We start from the raw sequence: 27,098 nt of genomic DNA on the forward strand, positions 1-27,098 counted from the left end.
CTTTTTTATTTAAAAATTAAAAGAAATATAAATGCATCCAAAGCCTATTAAAAGTAGAGATCTCTTTGCCATTTCAACCACTAGGCAAATATTAGGATTTTTGTATCCTTTACATTTTTAATCATATCCATTAACAGTCTTCTCTAGGGGCAGCTAGATGGTGCAGTGGATAGAGCACTGGCCCTGGAGTCAGGAGGACCTGAGTTCAAATCCGGCCTCAGGCACTTAACACTTACTAGCTGTGTGACCCTGGGCAAGTTACTTGACCCCAATTGCGTCACTAAAAAAAAAAAAAGTCTTCTCTTAATATGATCCAATAGTTAAAATTCTTCATGAGTAAAGCTCAGGTAAGTATAATAACAATCTTTTAAAAATGAGTCACAAGTGGTGTATAAATCATATGGTATTTGCAATATCTCTAATTCATTCTCAGTTTCTTAAGTTTTAATTGATTAAGCATTTAGAACAATCAGGGAAAGGAATAGTTTAAGCATTAACAAAATAGAGATTGCCTGCTAACTTGGAATTCAGCAAAATTAATCTGCTTAAGCAAAATTAAACCATGTATCTCATAATGAATGTCTGTGTGTAGAGGGGCGTTTGGATAATAAAAAGAAGAAATATTAATTTTAGCAAAATCTCTATTTCTATTCTTACATGCCCCATTGTTCCACCCATCATTGTACCATTACAACATCCTTAGTGTATATCCAGGAGATCTAGAATTTCTGTTGTTAGGGCTTGTCAAGTCATTTTCAGGGCTCTTCATTCATCTTTGTTGTCCCCTTGATTCATCCAATTCTCATCTGTGGCTCCAAGAAGGAGTAGCACAAGCAGTGGCCACACCCTGTAAAGCCATCTCAGCAGACAGGCTAAAGCAGGTTGAGGGTAAGTGAAAGGCCTCAGATCTGTTGGAGAATTATGAAGATCCTTTTCCCAAACTCATGACGATTTCCCTGTTAATGCATGAATGAGAACAATCAGTTCCAATGACTGAAGCAGGTACTGTGGAATACTTAGTGTTTGGTCAGACATTGAAGATGCCAAAGTCATCCACTAAATCCTGGGTCCTTTCCAGCCCTTTTGACTTTTGTACTGCCACTGGCCTTTGATGACTCAGGAAGAGAGAATGAAGCTGATGATTTTGTGAAACTCTGACTCACTTAAAACCATTTCATAAGTCATTATATTTCCTGTGTTGTTATTGGTCCTCTTTAAAAACAAAGTACAGGGGTGGCTAGATGGTGCAGTGGATAAAGCACCAGCCCTGGATTCAGGAGTACCTGAGTTCAAATCTGGCCTCAGACACTTAACACTTACCAGCTGTGTAACCCTGGGCAAGTCACTTAACCCCAATTGCCTCACCAAAAAAAAAAAGTACAAACAAAAATCTCATTATATTTTTTAATGCAACTAGTTCACTGTTTAAAAAAATGTGACATGGAATTAGGCAAACTGTAATATCCTAACAAAAAAACTACAATTGGAATTGGACATATTCTCAATATTTAGCATTATAGTTTTCTTTATGCTGCAATTAAGTTTGCATGTTTTTAACTAAAGTGAGCACCATTTCAAATGGTATCTGTGTGAGGCATGACTCAAGACAATTATTTATAAAATGGCATATCTTTTATCTCTATTTTTCTCTTTCTTCCTCTTGAGTTTGTTTTCATCAATCACCAAATTATTGGAACAATGAAAATAATTTCCAAGCTATGAGCTGAAAACAAGCTCATTTCTTTGAGATTACAGTAACATTGTCAACAAATCCTAAATATGCATTTACTATAGTAGCCAAAAGAAACATAAAGCAAAATAAAAATTTTATTAATAGTACTTTTGGATATCAAAACTCTTATTTATGTTTAAATGATAGTGAATATTTCACAGATATTAACTCCCAGATACATATAAGATGTCATTGTATACAAGAGATTTTATTGAAAATAAATAATATATGTTGCATATACAAAATCATGAATAAATCTGTAGATACTACATATATAAGTTTATGTATATATAAATATATGTGTATATTTTTCTGGGTATGCACTCATATCCATCCATGCATCCATTTATCTATCTATCTATTTATCTATACACACATACATACACACATTTGTCTTATCCAATATCCTAGGCTATTTTTTCCCTGAGGGTATTCAATTTTATTTATATTTTTATCTCTACAATGCCTTCCACCCAGTAATTGGGTTTTTGTTTTGTTTTGTTTTTTGTTTGTTTGCTTGTTTCTTTGTTTCTTTGCGGGGCAAAGGGGGTTAAGTGACTTGCCCAGGGTCACACAGCTAGTGAGTGTCAAGTGTATGAGGCTTGATTTGAACTCAGGTCCTCCTGAATTCAGGGCCTGTGCTCTATCCACTGCACCACCTAGCTGCCCCACATCACCTAGCTGCCCCCCCCCAGTAATTCTTTAAATAATATTTATTGAATAAATATTGTAGACCTCTTTTTTTGGATTTTTAAATGATTACTGTGCTTTGTCCTTAAGCAAGTCATACCTTTAGTCAGGAACAGAAGGGAGGTTTTGTTTTTTTAATGTTATGTGTCTGAGAAGAAATCTGATATAATTCAGCTCATAAATTTAGTTAATTTTCTGAGAATCTCTTATAAGTTTAGTTTCCAATTTTTAAAAAGTGAAGCGTGAATATAAGTTCATATTTTCTTTTAACAAACATTTTAAATAATATTATCACCTTTATTTATGATATTATGAGTTTAATAAGTATCATTTTTGTCTTGTTTTTCCTTCCACAAATTTTATCTGTGTATTGATGCTCTGATAAAATGTTAGAAGGAAAACTGAGAAACCCTTTTACAAACACCTTGATTCATGCTTTTAGTAGCTAATTTAGTTTTAAACTCCTTTAACTCTCTGTGGAATTATAACATAATTTAACTGAAATGTAATAAAGCTTATAATATATATATATATATATATGTGTGTGTGTGTGTGTGTGTGTGTGTGTGTGCGTGTGTGTGTGTATACACATATATGTGGATATAGATATAGATATAAATATAGATATAGTCTGGATTTTATTATCTATTTTGTAACAATGGCTTACAAGAGTTAGTCAGGAAATAAACACTTCCAGCCAAGAAATAAAGATGTTTGGGAAGAATATTAATTGGTTTCAAAATATACATTGATATGGTTTTACTCAATTTGCTAATGAGGACAGTAAATTTATTTTATTGTTCTGTATGAATGTATATATACATATACACACACATATATATAATATTGAGAATATTAGGTTTATGTAGAATTTATCACAAAAGTATTTTATATCAATACTATTTTACAAAAAGTTCCCTTTTGAAAATACTTTTAAAAATAAAGAGAGAAGTAGACTTGGAATCAAGAGCACCCAAGTTTCCTCATCTGTCCAATGACCAATTTGGACTTCTAAGATGGTTTCCAAACCACCATCCAGCTCAAAAACTATGAGTCTCATCTAAATCCTAACAGATTGGAAAGGCTACACATATCATCCCAGTGAAAGACTAAATCCAGCCTCAGACACTTGACACTTACTAGCTGTGTGACCCTGGACAAGTCACTTAACCCCAATTGCCTCACAAAAATCCAAAACAAAACAAAAACAAAACAAAGAAATATCCTTTATCCTTATCAAATTTGGAGATTCCTAATGCCAGTTGGAACAGAAATGATTAGCATTTTAGCCACAAAAATTCTTAAAGATAATCTACTTAGTTATTCAGTGGTTACAATTTGTTCTCACTTATGGAACATTCAGAATACTACAAAAATAAAAACTCTAAGTACTAAATGCATACAATAAACTTTATATAAGCATTTATTCTGTATCATCTTCTTGATGAAAAGCTTTTAAATTAGAGATAAATTTGAAGAAATCAAATTAGGTTACCTGTCTTAAACACCAGCATCACCATTATTTTATATATGGTAAACATGCATCATGTTGCCAGTAACATAAAAAATAAAGAAAGAAAAGCTTTGCATGCAAGAAGCTTTTATTTCTTATACCACGTGCTTTTCAATGTTGTTTTCAATACTACAGGTAATAGGGAATAAGGGTAATTAAAGTCAAAGTTGCACTGAAGTTATAAATGTCATGACTGGGGTGGGGTGACAAGTCCTTTGTCCTGGACCATTGCTATAGTAACTAGTTCCAGCCCCTATAACTGAGTCTGCTTAATTGCTTCTTTTATTATGTTCATACCATGAATAATGACGTAGAGTTGAGGATACCTTATTGTTATTTGCTTCAGATATCCAAAATTTTTCATTATTGCTCTGCTATTATTCACTACATTAAAACTATATAGGGAGCTGTGTGACCCTGGGCAAGTCACTTAACCCCAATTGCCTCACTAAAAAATAATAATAAAATAAAATAACTATATAGGGGCAGCTAGGTGGCACAGTGGATAAAGCACCAGCCTTGGATTCAGGAATACCTGAGTTCAAATCCCGGCCTCAGACACTTGACACTTACTAGCTGTGTGACCCTGGGCAAGTCACTTAGCTCCCATTGCCCTTCAAAAAAAAACAAAAACAAAACAAAAACAAAACTATGTAAACCATCTAATCCAGATAATTTAAAAATTCCAGTCAAAGAAATGGGAATAAAGTCTTTTAATTTATTTCCTCTTTGGGACACACACACACACACACACACACACACACACACACACCAAAAAGGAGTTGATGATGTTGTGTATACAGTGTATGTACAAATAATGCACATACATAAGGAAAGGAATTCCTCTACTACCAGGAGAAACTAAGACAATGGAGACTTTGGTTGCATGTAGTGTTCTGAGAACCCCATGAATTCTCTGGCTACTTTTGTTTGGTTTGGCATTAAACCCAAGAGTTCAGATGTTATCTGAACCTTGTCTGAACTAAGTTATGTAAAATCCTTTGGCTATGGTTTAAACAGATCCTGTTGAACTGTGCTTATGGATTCTGTCTATACCCCATGAGAATTTCTTAAAACTGTGGGTTTGTCCTAAACCTAAGATTCAAAAGGAATCTAAAAATGCTTGACAGCTTCATGCAAAGTTGGTGACTTTGGAGACAGCAAAAATAAGCACATGAGGAAAGCATTTTTAAATTACAGGAGGTATAAATAAGAACTGTATACATGTAACCTGGTAGAGAGCAAATATCTGGTTTTGAAAAGGTACAATTGCCTTTTGAAATAATGTTTAGAGAGAAAATACATTGATGCTCAAGTAAAAATGCATGTTAAAGCTTCTATTTTAAAAATAATTAAATTGGTTATTCATAAACACAATTTTATACTGCATTTGCTCAAGGTATTTTGAATTACGGTATCCATAGACTTGCGGCATAAGAGTAGCATCATTCCATAAAGAATTATTGATTTCTTGGTAACTTTGAGACCTAGTAAGAAAAAAGATAATGCTGAAATATTTCCTGAGAGATTAAGTGATAAAATGTGACTTTTCCAAATAGTAAAGACTTGTCTTTATGAGGTTTTTACAAGAGGGACTCTTTCCCATACTGCTTGGAAGATTTAACTTTGACCTCTGTCCCATGTTTCCCTATAATTTAATTTGTTGTAAAAACTGTGTGATTTGACTACTATTTGTGCTGGGGAAAATACATATAACCTGCAATTATTTGCTCTTCAGTACTAGATTTTTTTTTCCCTTTCTTGCTTCTCTTCTTCCCTCCCTTTTATATTTTTTCCTTCTTTTCCCCCTATGTCTTTTGCCCCTTCCAATCTATAAGTGTTTTCTTTTTTTCTGGATTGGACCTGTGATTTCATTGGCAATGAGAATTCTCATTAAGGAAATTCTCTCTAATTATGCACATCTGTATAACCTCTTCAATTTACAGTCTTTGGATTTTCCTGAGAGTAATGGGACTTTAAGTGAATTGTCCAGTATGTCTCAGAGTTGGAAATGTAAAAGCACTAGAGAATAGCAAAACCATAGCCGGAGACAAACAACAATAACGTGATAAATAATATCAGAAGCAATTAATACCAATTCAGTTGAGTAGAAGAGGGATTAGTTACTATAGTAACTATACTTTGCACCCTCTAAATTCTCTGGGCCTCATTTTCCACATCTATAAAATGAAGGGGTATGAACAAAATGTCTCTGAGGTACACTCCAGCTCTAGATTTTCGATCATAGGATCCTGGAATTCTAAAATTTATTCTTAAAATATGTATGTTTCTAAAATAATTTTTTGCTGGTAATTTCTAAGGATTTTATTTTTTTTTAATCCTAAAAATCCAAAAAAAAATGGAGATTCACATGGTGAATCAGAGGAGGTTGCAACAGAATGTAACAAAGGAGGATTTGTTCAAGACTTCATTAAAACAATCTATAATTAGAAGGAACAAAAACTGATGAGTAGGGCAGCTAGGTGGTGTAGTGGATAAAGCACTGGCCCTGGATTCAGGAGGACCTGAGTTCAAATCCGACCCCAGACACTTGACACTTACTAGCTGTGTGACCTTGGGCAAGTCACTTACCCCTCATTGCCCCACAAACAAACAAAAACAAAACAAAATAAAACAAACAAACAAGCAAAAAGCAGGTGAATAATACCATAAATGTTAGGGATAATTGAAAAATAGCCCAAATAATGCTTTGGGAAGTGCATTTTCTTGATTTTTTTTTCTGAGACCAAGGTTAGTTAATATAATCATACCACATTCCTTTTCAATTTTCAATTTTTTGGTCTTTTCATTTATATTCTTATATTCTCTGTATATCTTGTGCTAATTTCATTTACTTCATGCTGAATTCATTTTAAAGATCTTCCAAAGGATCTCAGAATTCATCATATTTATTATTTACTATAATACACTTATATTTCGTCACATAGTTAAGTTATTTCTTATTCAATCAGTAGCAACTTTGTTTCTAGTATGTTGCTGTCATGTATACACACACATACAGACACAAAGGGCAGAATAAAAGTAGGATTATAGCAAGAATGGGATCATCAAGTGATTATTTTTTAATAGAGGAAGATGGGTAAGTTTGTAGGCAGTAATAAATGAACAGTTAGAGAGGTACTGAAAAATAAGTGAAAGAATGAGGATAACAGAGTGGTAAATCTATCGAAAAAGATATGATCAAATGGGATTACTTGAACAAACAGAGGGTCCCTTTTAAGGAGTAAGGCCATTTCATCATATGAAATGGGGGTGAAAGATGAGAAAGAGGCAGAAGGCACCTGAGTGATAGGAGATGAGGAAAAGGAGAGAAGAGGGAGTGAACTCATGGTGAATGGCCTGAATTTTTTTCCCCTATAAAATATGAGACAAAATTCTCTTCTAAGAGAGTGGGGGAAGGGGTAGTCATAGGAGGTTTGAGAAGTAAGGAAAATGTTTGAAAGTTTCTATAGTGGAGAGTGGTTTAAGGAGTTGATTAGGGAGGTAGAGAAAATTTCCTAGCAGCAGTGAGGGTCCATTTGACTTTATGTAACATAAATTTGTGTTGTCATTCAGAAAGGTTTCACAATTTTCTCCTCTTTCATTCAACTGCACATGTGTAGGAGTGAAGGCAATGAATGGTGGAAGTAAACAAAGGCTGAGACTGGTGTAGGAATAATCAGCAATATGATAAGAAGGCGGGGCAGCTAGGTGGCACAGTGGATAGAGCACCAGGCCTGAAGGCAGGAGGACTTGAGTTCAAATTTGGTCTCAGACACTTGACACTTACTAGCTGTGTGACCCTGGGCAAGTCACTTAACCCCATTTGCCACACACAAACACACACACACACACACACACATATATATATATAGAGAGAGAGAGAGAGAGAGAGAGATACACATATATGTACGTATATATACATATATACGTACATATATATGTATATGATAAGAGGTCTAAGGATTCAAGACAAGAAGACAGTATAGAGTTGAATTGGTTTGCCAAGTAGTCAAGACAGGATGAAATGGAGAGTGTGGCTAGTTCAGGGGAGATGGACTAGGAGAGAATTGGAGGCTAAATGGATTAGAAGATATGGTAAGTATGAAAAGTAGGCTCATGTAACATAAGGAAAAGGGAGAAATGAAAAGCCAATAGATTATGTCCATTAAAGGAAATTTCTGAATTCTTGAACATGGAGATGATGTATCTGTTGGTGATGACAGTTTGAAAGTATGAGTACCTTCATGTGTGGCTGTGCTGGGATGGAGTAGTAGCTTATGGGAAGAAGGTAGTATAAGGTACTGAGTGGTTAGAGTATTTGAAGGAGACTCAATATGTATATTCAAGTCCTCTCCTATTAGGACAAGAGTTGGAAAGGATACAATATTTGTAAGCTAGACATCATGCTCATTGAGAAAGGAAGATGAGTGACCTGAGGTTCTATGGACAATTACTCTCAGAATTTCAATTGTTGGTAGATATGTAAAGGATAAACTTCAAAGAAAGAGAAGTTACTGAGTGGAAGAAGAAAGGGCAGAACCTGGAAGTGTCAATGGGAAGTAATTTCAACCAGTTGGGGAGTGGAGTAGAGAAGAATGAGTGAAAATGTAGCCAGTAATGGAAAGGATGGTCAGGGAGGCTGTGTCATCAGTGGAGTGTCCAGTTTAAGTAACAACTTTTAGATGGAATAAGAGAAAAAGGAAAAAAAGAATCAGTTCTTAGTGGGATATTGAGTATGGTTTTGATAAAGATATACAGGAAGAAGTTCAGAGAAGATATGAAGTGTTTGACCAGATGAGAGCATGTTCATATTTGATTAGAGGGTACCCCTACTCTATATTTAAAGGACAGGTGCTGCAGGAGATGGGAGGCCTGAAATTGAAGCAAGGCTTACTCTTCTTTGTATAGGAGGTTTTCCATGTGTGAAGTTGGGCAGGCAGCAGGAGGTAGAAGATGTCTTATGCTGGTACTGATGAAAGTGGTTGCTTTGAAGCAGATGGCTGTTATGAGGATGTACCTAGAAATTAGTTTTGATTAAAGAGTGTGGACATTTTATTAATTTTTTGAAAACAAAATTGATTTCTAGAGTCATTGGAACATTTTATTGCACTGCTCTCAGTGCATCATGTTCTTGTCTTTCTAAGGGCACGTCAGCATAATTCATCATCTTTGCTATTTTGGGGGGTATGAGGTAAAATTTCATAGTATTTCTTTTTAGTTTTTTAGTTTTAGAGTGTTTTGGGTTCTATCTTTTTATTAAGAATCTGGAGTAATCGTTTATATGGTTGTTTACAGTTTCAATTCTTCCTTTCAGAACCATTTTTAATTTTTTTAGAACCATTTTTGTACTTGTTTTTTATAAAATATAAATTGGATAATGCCTCTTGGTGTTCTATATTTTTTACTAGTAGTCCTCTATGCTTTTTATATCAGATATTTTTGATGTAAAGATTTCCTGCACAAACACTTCCCTTCTTATTCTATTTACTTTGAATTCATTTGAGCAAAAGCTTTTCATTTTCATGGAATTGAAAGAAATGATCTATTTTATCTTTTATCATCACCTCTATCCCTTGTTAATTAGGACAGTTCTGAAGCTTCACCTTTGTATAATATCTTGTTGTATTCCTTTTCATATTATAAATTTAATATGCAAGTCACATCCATTTGTGGCTTATGTTGGTAAATAGTATAAGTTTCTGGTCAAAGCTAACTTCTTGCAAACTGTTTTCCCAAAATTGTTGTTAAATAAGGCATTTCTTTCCAAGTAATACATGTTTTCAGATTTATTAAATCTTGGGTTAATTAATTCAATTATTTATGGAAATTATATATTTATGGAATAACACTTGTTGGAGGAAAACATTTAAGACATTTTACTTTATTGCATGAAGTGCTTTTTAATGCATGTAATGAAGAACAGCAGAACCCACATTCTCTATATCTTTCAACCAATTATATTCATGCACTCATTAATCACATATTATAAACCTACTCTGTCCCAAGCAATAAGCTAAGAAGGGGGAATACAAAGTGAAAAACAATACAACCTCTGGCTTCAATTAATTTCTATTTTCTTACTTTGTGTATTCTAAAATAAGTGGTCTACTATGGAATATTATTTGTATAAGATAGATTGGCATACTTCTGTTGTCAACAGAAAGGGACCCTCTTTGGTAAACAAATGAGAAGACATGAACAAAAAACATATAGAATGAGATCATCTATGTATTTGAGTATGTTGAGTATTTATGTATCTTAGTTATTTGCAAGAGAGGTACAGGGTTTGCATATACATGGTGATGGGAAATGTCAAAACCACTTTAGTTGTACTATGCAGTACTTGGTTACATTTTTTAAACTGATTAGTGTGTAATAAATATTATTCAATAATGAACTGCATTAACAGTGATATAACTAGGATTTCCATATTCTATAATTTCCAGTCTGACAGTTTTTGTACCAGAAAGCAGTATGTGGGAGAAGGGCAATACATCATTCTTCTCCATGAAATTAAATGAAGGTTTTTTTTAATATAACTTCACTAAATAAACTATAAATAACGATAATGAGAAACAGGGAGAAAATAGCTGAGTGAAGACAGATATAGGCAAGATTATGAAAGGAACCACTGGACAAATCTCTTCTGTGTAAAATATATTTATCTCTCTTTGTCAGTTAGTTAAAGAGGCACCTGGAAATTCAATCCCCACCCCATCACCCCCCATGACACACCCTGGGTGGTACTTGGCTTCCTTGCCTGGTTAAGTAGTTAACTTTAAGATTCGTGATAGTAGTTTGACATGACCCAAAGTGAACTACCATTAACAGATTTCCTGGAGGGTTAATTAAAGGGAAATGATTTGTTCTTTTGGTATTAACCTAGATTTTGCACTAAGTCTTAAAAGTGAGCCGAATAAAAGAAAAAAAAAAATATATATATATATATATATATATATATATATTCACCCTTTCCTGAAAATGAAGATTTTTCATTGGACATATTATAAATGTGTATTTATACATAAATAGATATGCATATATATATATATATATATGCCTTAAATGTATGAAAGGTGTTAGTATTTTATACTAGAAAAAGCAATGATAATGGAATCAATAAAACTTGGATTCCCTGTGTGACCTGAAATAATTCACTTAATTTCTCTTAACCAGAATTTCCTCATTTTACAAATGAAGTGATTGATCAAATGATGTCTCAGGTTACTTCTAATTTTAAAATCATATGATGATTTCTAAGTGCTCCGAATGAACTGCCCCAAATCTCAGCATTAAACTGGACAAGGCATAGAATGCAATTTCAAACTCTGTCACCTTTTTATTCTTTCAATTGCCCTGGAAACACAACAGGGGGATAATAAATAATCATTTATGGAAATACCTCCAGTATGACTCTAATAAAATGTCCTTTGTCACTTACTTTAGTTATATAGTTTTCTGTAGTTGAGTGAAATAATTTACAGTAAATCATAAATAAATTGGAAATTATCATCCGCTTTCTTCCCATTTAACCCTATGTAGTGATGCTAGTTACTGAAGGATAAGGATTCCAAGTAGACTTATTTTGTAACATTTCTTACTCAATTATGCTGAGCTAAAGAGTCAATTAATTCAGAATTTACTTTTTCAGTTGCTTTACTAGGGATTTACATGAAAAATTTACTTTAGACTTGGTAACTGCTAAATGGTTAGTGTGAGTCAGAGGGTTTCATATCTTATGGGATATTTAATTAAAACCAAATCAACCTAACCAGCATTTATCAGGTACCAGGGATGTGCAAAAGGATTGCGTATGTTGCATTGAATAGATAAAGGATAGAATTGGTATCAGAAAGACCTGTGCTACAACATATATGGATGACAATAGGCAAGTACATGAGCTTAATTTCTAGAGGAAATGCTAATCTGTATCACTGTAGGGAGTTTCCAAAGGAAAAGTTTTTTTTTTTTTCCTTTTATATCGGTGAAATAAGAGAGCTGTAACAACACATGAATGAATGAATGAACGAACGAATGAATGAACAAATGAACAGATAAATTGAATAAATAAATAAATAAATAGATGAAGTGAGTAGATAAAAAATGAATGCAAATGAAATGAAACAAGCTATATAATACAATTCAATACAATAAAACTGCTTATAAGGCATTATGTTGCATTCTGAAAACAAACACAGAGGGATAAACACTTCCATTCACCCCATCTCCCAATGATAAAGTGATAGTGTACAGATTTCTGCCTTTTTCCAGGCTAAATTCATATATAAACTTTTCTCCTAGTGTTTTTTTTTATTTGAACCTCATAATGTTAATATTAACAACCAATAAGTCAGCAAATATTTATTAAGTACCTGCTATATGCCATATATAAGATATAAAAAAGATTGAAAATAATACTATCCTTTCCCTCAAGGTGCTTACATTTTTTTATGCGATATTTTATTTTTTCCGTTACATGTAAAGATAGTTCTCAACTTTTGTTTATACATGCTTTACAATTTCAGATTTTTCTCCCTCCCTCCCCTCCCTCCCCCCCTCCCCTAGACAGCAGGTAATCTGATATAGGTTATATCTATATATCTCTATACATATACATATAGATATATATATATACACACACATATATATACACATAATAACATTAATCCTATTTCTGCATTAATCCTGTTACAAGAGAAAGAATCAGAGCAGTGATGCAAAACCTCAAAATAGAAAAAAAAAACAACAACAAGGTGCTTACATTTTATATGAGAAAATGTATGTGTAGAATCAATAAAATCATACAAGTTATGTACCAAGTACTTTGAGAACTACACTAGCAGAATGCTATTTGTATGAATTGGCATTAGAGTTAGGCATTTGTAGATATCTATTTGAAGAAGAAGTTGCATTCCAGTCAAGGGGAACAGTTTGTACAAAATCAAAGACATGGGAGATGAAATATCATGTGATAAGGAGAGCAAGTAGGACTGTTTTGATGTTATACAAAATACATGAACACGATAAATGTGTAATAAGCCTAAAGATTTAGGCTGAAGCCAGGATGTTGTAAATGGCTTTGAATGAAAAATACAAAAGGCTTTTCCATGGGTGTTGTTGGTATGTTTTGTTTGTTTTATCCTAAAAACAATAGTAAGTCAATGGAAAATCTTGACCAGATAAATGACAAAGTCAGAGCTTTCTTTTGAAATATCACTAAGTATAGACCATGGAATGGGATATCTAGGGGATGTAGATGTAGATGTAGATGATGTAGATGCATATACAGATGCAGATGTAGATGTAATTGTAGTTGTAGTTGTAGTTGTAGTTGTAGTTGTAGGTGTAGGTGTGGGTGTAGGTGTAGGTGTAGAGATTGAGATTGAGATAGATATAGATATAGATATAGATATAGATATAGATATAGATATAGATATAGATATAGATATAGATATAGATATAGATATAGATATAGATATAGATATAGATATAGATATAGATATAGATATAGATATACTGCCTTGTTACTTTACCTTAAGGACATTATGACTCACAGCTGAAATTCCTGATATGTATAATCTACCTCTACTAGAATGCAGAATTATTGAGAACAGTTATTATTTCATTTTTCTATTTATATCAGTACTTAGCATGGTTCTTTGTACATAATAAACACAATAATTTTATTAATTAATTCATACACATAGATATGTATATATCTATGTGTATATATTTACATGCATGCATATACACATATATTTATAACTGTGTGTACACATACAGTTGTTTCATGTTTCACCCTCAATCTCCACAAAAACATCCCTGGCACCTGTTTCTTTATTTCCAGCGAGTTGTTGTATTTTAACTTTTTAAACAGTTGATTTTACCTCTATTATGCTTATCACATCCTTCCTTTTTTCTCTATCTATATGGCCACAACATTATTTCAAGCCTTCCCATGCCTCATCTGACTAGTTGTAATAGTTTCTAAATTGGGCTTTATGCTCCCTCTTTTAACCCTCTGTAACAAAGATATTCCATGGTCTATATTTGTTATTATTCAACCATTTTTAGTAATATCTGACTCTTTTTGATCCTATTTGGGGTTTTCTTGTCAGAGATACTAGAATGGATTGCCATTTCCTTTTTGAGCTCATTTTCCTGATGAGGAAACTGAGTGAAATAGGGTTAAGTGATTTGCCCAGGGTCACACAATTAGTGAGTGTCTAAGAGTAGAGTTGAACTCAGGTCCTCCTAACTTCAGGGCCAGGACTTTGACTATTGTGCCACCAAGCTGCTCTGGTAATGTATATTCTTTACTGTCATTTGATAACACAATGTTTTGCTGCTGCTGTTTCAGTTGCTGTTGTTTAACCTGTATCCACAAGGAGGAACATGACATCGAGGTGATGTTATGACTTTGAGGGAATTGGATTCAAATGAGGAAGGGCTTGCTGAATCACCAACCTCATTTTCTCCTCAAGAGCCATCTGGGCCAGTGGCAAGATATACATCAGGATGACTGGAGATCGCCCTAGATATTTGAGGCAATTGGGGTTAAATGATTTCCCTAGGGTTACACAGCTAGTAAGTATCTGAGTTATGATTTCAACTCAGGTGCTCCCAACTTCAGGGCTAGTGATCTATCCACTGTGCAACCTAGCTACCCTGATAACATGAAGAAACATTTTAAAGTATTAAGGATTTTGATGGCAAGAAACTGATAAATTATTTTTGGTAAAGGACTTTCCTCTTCTAACAGTTGCATATAAGAGTTATATTATTACTTTCTTTATGTATAGATACATATTTTTCCAACACATATTCATACATACATGTGTATTTATTTATAAACATATACATGTCTCCATACATGGGCATATATGCACAAATATATAGGCATATATACGTATGTGGGTATGTAAATATATTTGGGTGTTAGTAAATCCATCTTAGCACTTGAGAGATGTTATTTTTTTCTCTTTTCAACAACCCTTCTAACCTTAGCTAAATGTGGCCATCATAATTTGCAATGATGAAAAAAAAGTCATCATTCTATTACCAACTTGTGAATGCCGATCCTGTATGAACTTAGGCAATTTTTTCTTGGACAACAAACATTTAGTCCATCATTGTAATCATACTTAACAATGCTCTAGCTTGTTTTCTAGAGGTTGTGCTACATTGGCATAAGAACTTAGTACTGTCTCCTCACTGTGGTAAAGAATTGTGATGGTCTTTTGAGGGAAGACATATGCATCTAAGACTAAAATACAAAGAAGATGAAGTCATAGATGAGCATCTAATGCTCAATGTCACAATGCAGTTTTCCTCCTGTTTCATTTTCCTTCCTTTCTAAACAGTGGCTTTGAGCAAGGAAGGGGTGGACAGAGGAAATATGATAGTCTAACTGAATCAGAGTCACATCTGCCCATCATGAAAACAGAGCTTCCAATTTTAACATCATGCTCCATTTTGGACCAGCATCTAAATTATGATTGGTTTTCACTATGGGAAATAAAATGCATGTGTCATTTGGGTTGTCATGAAGAGAAATCTTAGTAGCTCTCCCCAACAACAGGCTTAGCAACAAGTTTATTTGGTGTCTAAAAGTATTTTAGGAACCAAATAACAAAAATATAAGCAATTAATTTACGAGATACAGAAAAGTACCTATATATTACATAAAAGTACATGCAGCACTTGTATTCCTCAGCATAGGAGATCTTGTTCTTTTAGTCCATGAATACTGACTTTATTTTATACTCCAGAGAGAAACTGTAGAAGCTATATCATTGTTCAGGAAGCAGGAACTGGCTTTTGATAAAAGGCTTCCTTTTCTTCTCCACAATACATCTGGGGCTTTCACAGTTGATTACTGTAATATTTATATAATATAGCACTGACATACAATTGAGAACTCTAACACATTAATTTTTTTAAGTTGGCTCGCAATGAATATTTTAATGAACTGGAACATGGTTTATTTTGATTCATCTAAAATTTTTTTAAAAAGTGCCAGGTTGGTCATGATACTCTGGTGAGTTTTTACAAAAAGTGAATTTAGGTTTTTTGGAAATGAGTCCAAAAGCCTTCATAGTTACACAATAAAACTGACATGAAAAATTCCCTGCTAAAAGATATGTTAGCTGTCATGAATGTGTACTGAATTTCAGTATAAATTTTGGGGGAGATTACTAATTTTCTTCATGTGGATTTGCTAGGTTTCAATCAGAAGGTCACATTTAAAGATCCTACTTTTGCTTTTCTAAATAAATTTATTTGATAGGTAACTTTTTCTTCTGCAAAATTATTAAGGTTGGTCTGCAGAAAAAGCAATAAATTCAGAATTTGTTGCCATTGTTTCAATTGTTTGTGTGTGTGTGTGTGTGTGTGTGTGTGTGTGTGTGTGATCCCATTTGGAGTTTTCTTGGTAGATACTAAGAATCTTTGCCATTGCCTTGTCCAGCTCATTTTAGAGATGAGACCTAAGGCCAGCAGGGCTAAATGACTTGCCCAGGGTCACACAGCCAGTAAGAGTTTGAGGCCAAATTTGAATTCAGGATGATGTTTTCCTGTATTCAGACCCATCTGAATCTACTATCTACTATACCTCCATAACTTTACCACTTAGTTTCTCTTCTATCATAACTGTTCTCTCCAAAATTACTAATGATCTCTTAGTTGTCAAAATGAATGGCCTTTTTCTCAATCTTCATTCTCCTTGACCTCTCTTTGACACTGTTTGATAATTCCTCCTTATTATTCTTCTCTGTAGGGTTTCAGGACACCATTCTCTCCTGGTTTTCTTCCTACCTACCAGACCATTCCTTCTCTATCTCCTTTGCTAGATCTTTTTCCAGATCACATCATCTAAATGTGGGTGTCCCACAGCATTCTGTCTTAGGTACTCTTCTCTTTCTCCCCCCTTAATAATTCACTTGGTAGTTTTATTAGCTCTCATGAATCAATTATCATCATTATGCTAATGATTCTCAGATATACCTATGCTGCCCCAATCACTCTGCTGACCTAAAATCTCACATCTCCAGCTGTCTTTCAGGTATCTCAACCTGAATGTTCAGTGGACATCTTAAACTCAATATTTCCAAAATAGAATTTATTATCTTTTCCCCTAAACCTTCTAATCCTCCTACCTTCTCTATTGATATAGAGGGCAAAATCATCCTACCAGTCTCACAGGTCTGTAACCTAGGAGTCATCCTGGATTCCTCATTATCTCTTATCACCCTTACATAGGCTGGTGTCAGAATCTACTGCTCTCTCTCTTGCAACATCTTTCCTTCTCTACTCTGTCATTACCACCACTCTAGGGCAGGTCCTCATCACCTCCCATCTTGATTACTGCACTAGCCTTCCAGTGATTTTGCCTATCTTAAGTCTCTCCCCACTCTAATCCATTCTCCTTTCATCCACTAAAGTGATTTTCCTAACATGCAGGTCTAATCATGTCACATACACACACACACACACACACACACACACACACACACACACACACACACACACACACACCCTACTCAATAAATTCTAGTGACTTCCCATTGGCTCCAGTATTTGACATGCAAAGCCCTTCATATCCTAACACCCTCCTACCTTTCAGGTCTTTGCACACCTTACTCCCCAACTTTTTCAATCTAGTACTCTTCTACCCAGTTACACTGGCCTCTTCGTTATTCCATGAATAGAGCATTCTATCTCTCAGCTCAGGGAATTCTCCTTGACTGTCCCTCATGCATGGAATGGTTTTTGTTCTCCATTCCAGCTATTGACCTCCCTGGCTTCCTTTAAGTCTCAACTAAAATCCCACCTCTTATGGGAAGCCTTTGCCAACTCCTATTAAATTATGTGCCTATCATCTTTATTACCTCATTATTTAATATTTATACTGTATAGAACTTGTCTTGTGTGTACATCCACACATATGTGATAATATATATATGATATATGTGTATGTATAATATATCTGCCTTGTGTGTATACACACACATATACATAACACAAATTATATATGGTATAAAGATATATCACATATATACACATACATATACATGCATACATACATAATATAGAGTAGGTGGTACATGGTATATGTTATGTATATGTGTATATGTATGTGTATATATGTGTGTGTGTATGTGTGTAACATTTTGTCTCCCTCATTAGATTGTAAGATCCATGAAGGCATAGACTGTTTTTGGCCTCTTTCTGGATCCCATCATTTAGCACAGTGCCTGACACATGCTTAATAAATATTTATTGAAAACATATACATGCACATATGTAATTACATTCAAAATAAATAATTTAAGAACATTTACAATATTTGTTTTATTCACATAAATGAGACAAAAGTATCATACTAAAAGATTATAAACATCTTTAAGAAATTATTTTCATTATGATGAGGGAACCCTAGGTTTACATCTGTTAATATTGTTCAAAATTGTAAACTATTTTAACCACTATAGATGGGAGAGAAAAGTACTATAGGAAGGAAGGATGATAATACTTCAGGAAAGCAAGAAAGGCTTTGTGTAGATGTTCTTTGACTATTAAAGGAAATAAGAGATGCTCAAAGATATAGATGTTTATGCTGTGCATGAAGTATTTACTTTCCAGTTTCTCCCTCTACTGTTCCTTCCTATTGCCATTAAAGAGTTGGTAATTTATTTTAAAATGTAACCTTCACTACATCCTGTTATCACTTTGATCTATAATCCTCTCTCTCCTTCCCTTCACCTTTTTAATTTCTCAAAAAGGTGTTAGTCTCTGTTCAGCAATTTTCAGCCATCTGCTCTCCTTACTTTACTAAAATTATCCCCCCAAAGGCCACCAATGGACCCAAGAGATGAACTGACTGTGAATATATCAAAGCACACACAACTTGAAGCAACAAAGGCAATGATGAAGTATATGAGTAGTATTCTTTTTCTTCATAGTTCAAATTAGATTTGTATTAATGCTGATAACTTCTACATTTGCATAGCTAGATGGCATGGTAGAGTGATTAATTTGTCATCTGGAAGACCTGGGTTTAATCCTGCCTCACATTTCCTCGCCCTGTGATCTTGGACAAGTATCTTAATCTCTTTAAGTTTTGTTATTTTCATTTCTAAATGGGGATGATAATAGCATTCACCTCTCAGAATTATTGTGAAGATCAAATGAGATATGGTGTAAAAATTGCTTTGAAAACCTTAAAGTGCTATATAAATCCTATTATTGTTTTATTTCTGCAAACAGAAGGAAAGGACTAATGTTGTAAGACTATTAAATTCTTTAAGAAATCATCTTTCCTATGAGAACAGAACCCCAGTTTTACTACTCTTAACATTGTTCAAAAAATGTTAAATATTGGGCAGCTAGGTGGCACAGTAGATAAAGCACCAGCCTTGGATTTCAGGAGGACCTGAGTTCAAATCCGGTCTCAGACACTTGACACGTACTAGCTGTGTGACCCTGGGCAAGTCACTTAACCCTCATTGCCCTGCAAAAAAAAAATTTTAAAAATTTAAAGAATTTTTTAAAATGTTAAGTATCTTAACCACTATTAAGGAAAAATGAATAAACATTTCAATTAAACTTTTATACAAGACTCTATCGATATTGTGCTTTTTGTACTAGGTGTCCTGCCTGGGGCAGCTCCTTGGTAAAGTGAATAGAGCACTGGGTTTAACATAAGGAACACTCATTTTACACACACACACACACACACGCACACACACCATATACTATGTACCACATACTCTATATTGTGTATGTATGTATATGTATGTTTATATATGTGTGTGATATATCTTATACCATATATAACTTGTGTTGTGTGTATATACATATGTATACACACAAACACACACACACAGGAGATATATTATACATACACACATATATCATATATATCACATTCAAATCCATTCTTAGATAATTACTAGCTATGTGACCCTGGGCAAGTCACTTAACCCTGTTTGCTTCAGTTCCTCATCCTAAAAAACAAAAAGAGCTAGAGAAGGCAATGGCAAACAGCTCTAGTGTCTTTGCCAAGAAAAGCCTAAATGATATCATGAAGTGTTGGACATGACTGAAACAACTGAACAACAACTAAATGTTATGGTGGAATATGTGTAGATGGATGGATGGATACACATCTATATACATACATATACCTATCTGTGTGTATTTCCAAGTAGAATGTGAGCTCTTTTAGGGAAAAGACATTTTTGTTTCTTTATATCTTGCATTGTTACTGGTATCTTAATAAGTGTCTTTTTGTTGATGGATGAATAACATATGCAGTGAAGTCAAGGAAAATTAAGCATAAAATAGAATCAAAGATATGTGTGGTGAATTTGCTCTTAGGGGAAAAACAGATTTCTTTTAAGAGATAAGGAAAGGAGGTTAGGTTGAGTAAAGATGCAAAGCAAATTTGAAGTGGAAACTAATGAAGTAGGATAAGTCCTTTTATATAAAGCCCATCTGTCTTCAACATTATGGGGAGAAGGGTGATTCAGTGACACTGAGAAACTTATTGAGGCTCCAAGACTAGAATAATAAGTTTGGACATTTAATAGATATTTAACAAACAATCTAATAAATTTGCATACTATTATTGCCAAACATTATTATAGATTAATACTGACAAGTCCTCATGAATTGGAGTCACATTACAGTAATGACAGGAAGACTGGTTGATTGATTGAGGAAACTTAGATGTTTCATAGGGCATTTATAAAGTACAAGGCCACATCAGAGCCCAAGTTCTAAGCATCTAGCAGAAGAGAGACAGAGATTCCAGCATATGGTAAATAAGGAAAAAAAGATCTTCACTAAACCCTTTGAGAAGGAGTCCCTTAACTGGAGAAGAAAATAACTTTCCCCTGGCATTGTCTCTTCCCTTCCTCTTTCTCTATTCTGCCACCATTGACTGGAAGAGGAATATGTGACTTCAGAGGTCCAATGGACTTTCATTTTCCCCATAAGCATCCTAGAAACATCCCTATAACACTTAATGGCCATATCTAAATCAGAAGAAATGACAAGAGATAAGGAATTACTACTCTAAAAATGGCTCAGAAAGGAATCTAGCACATGCCTGTAGAGAACTTTTGAGCATTCCCATGAAGGGTGGAAAGTAACTTTCTGGAAACAGTATCTGTGATGCCTCTGTTCCATGTGGGATTGATAAACTTTAACCTGTTTTTCCCACTAGACTATATGTATATTTGTATACAAGTGTATAAGGGATAATTTTACACATTATTTTTACAGTACCAAGTTAGTAAATATCCATTTCTGAAAGCTACTTAATTATGGCTAACAAAATGTTTTTCACCAGATAGCGATGCCAAGAAGTAAGCCACTAATATCTGGTAAGTTATCATGAGACAATTTATTCTCTCATTAGAAAAAAAAATACTTGTGAACTCTTTAGAGTTACCCTGGAGGCCTGACAGTATAGCTACTGTTGCACTGGATAACTAGTTATTCAGTGGAATTAGAAGTTGAGATAAGGACTCTAAGAGTCTACATTTACTACAATTTCAATAAAATAGAATATTTTATAAGAGTCATTGTTGTCCAAAAGTAAAATAGAAGAGTCTGACAGATCATAGGTTCTTCATCCAATCAATCTTAAGGATAGGAACTAATTTATTTTGTATCCCCATTTATTTAGTACAGAGTCTTTTACATAGCAAGTACTTAGTCAATGTCTATACATTATTTTCGGGATAGGTTATACTTGTATTATTTTGAGGATTTTATTTATATAGATGGAAATATTTATACATCTATAAATTTGCATATATATTTACATATAAACATACACATGTACTATCACTATTTTTATTTTTGTGTGGCTTTTTTCTATTGTCTCACACATCAAAATATCATTTCATGAAGGAAATGGTATCTTAGATGGATATTATTCTGTATATTGAAACATAAGGCCTCCTCAAGTCATGCCCCCTCTTCTTGTTTTGAGACCAGATTATCCAAACCTGATTTATATGTCCTCAAAAAGATCTTGGTTATTGGTTATTCTCAGGTACCCATATATCCTACCTCTTGGGATAGGATGTAGTTTTAGGTAGCATGACACTTGCTCAAAGAAGGTGGTCTCCTTTGGTGACCATTGCTGGAATCCCTTAGTACCCCCTATCTCTTTATAAAGATATTTACATCTCCTACCTCATAAAATATTAGTTATCTTTTCCTGTAACTTTCTATGTTGGCTTTTAACCTTCCCCCATCCTCTCCTTGACATCCATTTATTTTATTCAATTCTCCTATTACCATAAAACCAAATTTTGTTGAGATACTATATAAATGAGTTTCTCTTCCTTGCTCATCCCTAGATTTTATGAGTCCACTCCTAGCTTTGATCTATATTGCCATCCTCCCCCCTCAAGCAAGTTTCCACTATCACCCCTCCCACAAATAGATATAGAGATAGAGATAGAGATGGAGATGGAGATATAGAAACAGAGAGATAGCGATAGAAATAGAGAGATAGATATAGAGATAGAGATATAAGTAGAGATTCATTTATACTGCAGTTTCCAATTATCAATTCAGTTATTTTGATCTTTATTCTCCCAATTCTTTGTAACCTACCTTGTCTGTAGTTATTTAGATTTTTTTTAATATTATTTGGTGGTCACTTTTTCTTCAGTTCATTACCTTTTTTCTTCTTTTTAAAAGTAATTATTTATAAAAATGAGATATTTGGTTTCATTACTTAGTCTTTTTTTGATATTTTTTATTTACACATTTATGTTACTCTTGTTTGGAACATCTCCAAGGAAAATATACTACTCATTCATACTTGTTCTTACTGTGGTTGGTTTTTCCAAGAATGTATGATTTTTTTTTCTTTTGGTTGAAGATTTACCTATTTACTGATTAGTTTTAGTTTTGCAATATATATTATTCTGAGTTTTAACTTTAAGAAAATGCTATTTCATTTATTTCTGCAATTTCCCTTGCCTGTGCAGTAATCTCAGTTTTATGAATTAATATTACTTTTCTTTGGTTGCTTACACAATTTGAGGTTTGGTACTAAAATCAATGAATTTTATTACTAAATGATATGGCACTTTAAAAATGAATTTTCTTCTCTGTTAGCAATCCGTTGACTTGAATTCTCAGTACTGCATTTTAAAATGATGGCAGTCTTATTGTCTTGTATTATTTAGTCTTTTTGTTTGTTTTATTGTAAATAGAAATTTTTAAAAAAATGCTTTAGTCTGTAAAATAAAAATCACACCAATTCATGGTCAAGGCAATGAAAAAAAAATATTAGATAGAAGTACTATCAACCAAAAGGACTGGAGCGGCACAACAGTAATTGACTTACTTTTTTTCATGAGGTACAGAGGTTTCTAGAGAGCAATTAACAGGAATTTTATGCTATTTCTCCCTAGGGAAACAAGGGCTATGTTAAGGACCACATTTGACTTCCCTCTTCACTTTACTCCTGTCTTTGTGGACCTTTTCACCTCTTCCCTCCGCAGGCTTGCTCCTATGTGAGAACTATTCACCCCCACCCATGATTTCTAGCTCTTTTTTTAAATGTTGTTTCCTCTATTAGAATGTAAATGACCCATGAGTAGACATTGTCTTTTTATTTAAATTTTGTCCCCAAGGCTTAGTGCAATGACTGACACATGACAAGAACTCAATAAACACTCTATCTACATCTATCTACAGCAAAATATATCCCTACTTCTACACATCTATAACTTATAATTACTTACATCTATCTGTAATGATTGGAATGACGCCACCTACTGAAGACTTGCTGTGGGAAAGCTCCACCATGAGGAAAATGCCTCAGAGCCTCAGATGCCTTGGTGTCAGGAAAAGCCACAATGCCTCTGAGGCATTTTCCTCATGGTGGAGCTTTCCCACAGCAAGTCTCCAGTAGGTGGCGTCATTCCAATCATTACATATGTCAATATCTACATCACTATCTCTATTATCTGTCTGTCATCTATTTATCTATTTGTATTTGTCTGTCTATTTGTCATCCCTTACTTCCTGTTTAGTTCAGGATGAAAAAAACTGAAGTATGTAGCACACTTAGGCTTCTTCTCAAAGAGCTACCCATGCAAAGGATATATAAAGGGAGATATAGGGAGGAGATAAATATAAAAAAATTAAAAAAATGAATTACCTTTAGGATAATTTTTAAAACATTTCTGTATAGGCTGACAGGTGCCCTTTTCTCACAGTACTGTGGTAGGAATAAACAAATATCCATGAATCAAACAAAATAATTTAACTAACATTATCATGTATCACTGTAGATGATTATTTCATTATCATGTCCAAATTATTGTATTTGTATACGTCAAAAACTTTTGTATGGCTTAATCTTTTTTTTCCCCATAAATTACTTCAAATGGACAACATAAATATTTCTGTGAATCATATATTCATGAATACATGGTCTTAGACTGTAGGGGAGGTAAAATGGCATCTAGTTTCTGTTTTTGGTTTTTGGAGGGGAGTTGTTGGGGGTAAGGACAAAAGAATTGGGGCAATAATGTTCATTAGGTGTGTTTCCAAATATGTGTGGAATCAGAAGCCTTCCTAAATTCACTTCAAGTTTTAGCAGCAAGCACTAGGATACATCTGCTGTTATGACACACTTTTTTTTTTCCACTTGTGCAATAAATTAGAAATTTCCTAAATTTATAAGAAGGAAAAACTGCCTGGGTTACAGAAGATTCTGGAAATCTTACTTTGTTAAGTCAATTTCAAAACAGGCAATTTCTTTTAGCATATGAAATCTGGAATATAATCTCTGGGAAGCAGAGCTTTATATTGGACCACTGTGTTTTAAGATGAAAAGTTTCATTCTTCCAATTGACAGTCATACCTGACAATTTAATGCCTTTGAGAGAAATATGGTTAAGAAGTTAAAGAAGAAAGCACATATAAAGAATTGAATTTTTATAGCCTTTGTCTGTAACTCAAAGACTTACATACATGAATACTTGTTTGTTTTGATTTTGATAGATTATGGATGACTTGAATCAGTGTCATTTATAAAATAAATAAAATTTTGTTTTTTTTAAACCAAAACTCTTGCAAGAAAACAAAACGTGGGGCAGCTAGATGGCACAGTGGATAGAGCACTGGCCCTGAATTTAGGAGGACCTGAGTTCAAATCCAGCCTTAGACACTTAACCAATTGCCTCACCAAAACAAAACAAAACAAAACAAAACAAAACAAAACAAAAAAACAAGTAGCATGGCACTTAATAGAAATAGGTCACCTTGGTATTATATTTTGAGGATTACATGTTGATTTCTTCATAAAAATCCTGAGATATCATCATGATAGTAGTAATAGTAAATAATAATAATAGTAATAGTAATGTGTCATGAAATTTTCTAAGTCCAACAAAGAGAAGAAACAGCAAAGTCTCCAAGCCATATAGAAACAGGTTTATTGAGAGAGGGCCTATCTTACAATAAAGCCAGGGGTAGGACCTGCAAGAACCAATACCTCTCCAAAATTGGCTTTTTATACTCAACCAGGGCATAAGTATATTTATACCCTACTATTTTTAGACAAAGTCCTCCCATTGCTTCCTCATAACATAATGTAAATGGAAAAGAAATCAAGCATTTGAAAATAGTCACCATGACCAAATCATGAATATAGTGAATGGAGGCAGGAATATGTTCAAAGTTTTGCCTGGCCATCAGTCAATTTAGAGATTTGGTCAAATTTGTCACCAAATTGGTTATGTTTATGGTTCTCTAATGCTGATTAGTTCCTTCAGCTTAAAAGATACTCTTTTTCGTACTGTGGTTGAACATTTAAACACATTAGAGAAATCTAGGTGTCACAATGGATAAAGTACCGGCCCTTGATTCAGTAGGGCCTGAGTTCAAATCTGGCCCTCAGACACTGGACACTCACTAGCTGTGTGACCCTGGGCAAGTCACCTAACCCTCATTACCCCACAAAAACAAACAAACAAACAAAACATTAAACACAATGGATGAGGACATCAATTATGATGGCCAAGTAACAGGTTTAAAATAAAGTTGATACATGAGAACATAATACATTTTGTTTAAGCCATTAAAGAATATTTAGAGTACATTGAGAGGAAGTTCCCTAATATCTATGCTCTGTGCTACATTGTAATTAACTTAAGACACTAGAGAATACTTAAACATGGTAAATCACCATTTGTAGTCTATTATACTGTTCACTACTATGATTAAATTACTTATATCTAAGGGGTGGGGAAAGTCACAATCACAAATGGTAATGCTAATAATATTAATAATAGCAGCAAAGATTTATAATTATCTTATATACATTGTCTCATTTTATATACGCCAGAAACCTATGAGAAAAGTTGAGGCAACCTGACTTGAGATAACTTTCTTTAGCTGAGGAAACTGAGGCTGAGAGTGATTAAGTGAGTTACTCAGCATCGTAAAGCTAGTAATTTTTTAAACATAATTTTAACTTATTTCTTCCTGTTTCTAAATCCATCACTTGATTCATACACACTCACTGAGACCTAGCCGTTTGCTAAAGAGACATAATCCCTTGTCACACTTACTGGCATTAGTTTAATTTTCACACAAATCCATTCTCATAGTGGAAGAATAAAGAAATTCCATATTCTTCCTTGCTACTTCCTCCACCACTATCATTAAGTTGAGATTCATTCAATCTAACTTTATTTTAATTTTAAATTATTTAATTTTATAAATTACATATATACCAATTTTAATATAATTTTTAATAATTTGAGTTTCAGACACCCACCTTGAGAAGGCATTTTGATATAGATTATATGTGTGCAGTCATGCAAGATATTTTTCCATATTAGCCACATTACAAAAGAAAACACAGAATCCCCCCAAAACACACACACACACACACAAGAAAGTAAAAGTAAAAAAAAAAAAAGAAATGCTTTGGTCTGATTTCAGACGCCCTAAGTTATTTCAATGGAGGCAAGATAGCCTTCTTCATAATGAGTCCTTTAGGAATTATTTTTTATCGTTTTATTGATGAAAATGGCTAAGTCATTTTAGAGTTGACCATTTTACAATATTGCTATTACTTTTTACATGTTATCCTGGTTCTGCTCACTTCAT

This window comes from Dromiciops gliroides, chromosome 5, assembly GCF_019393635.1.
Source record: "Dromiciops gliroides isolate mDroGli1 chromosome 5, mDroGli1.pri, whole genome shotgun sequence".
NCBI lineage: Eukaryota > Metazoa > Chordata > Mammalia > Microbiotheria > Microbiotheriidae > Dromiciops > Dromiciops gliroides.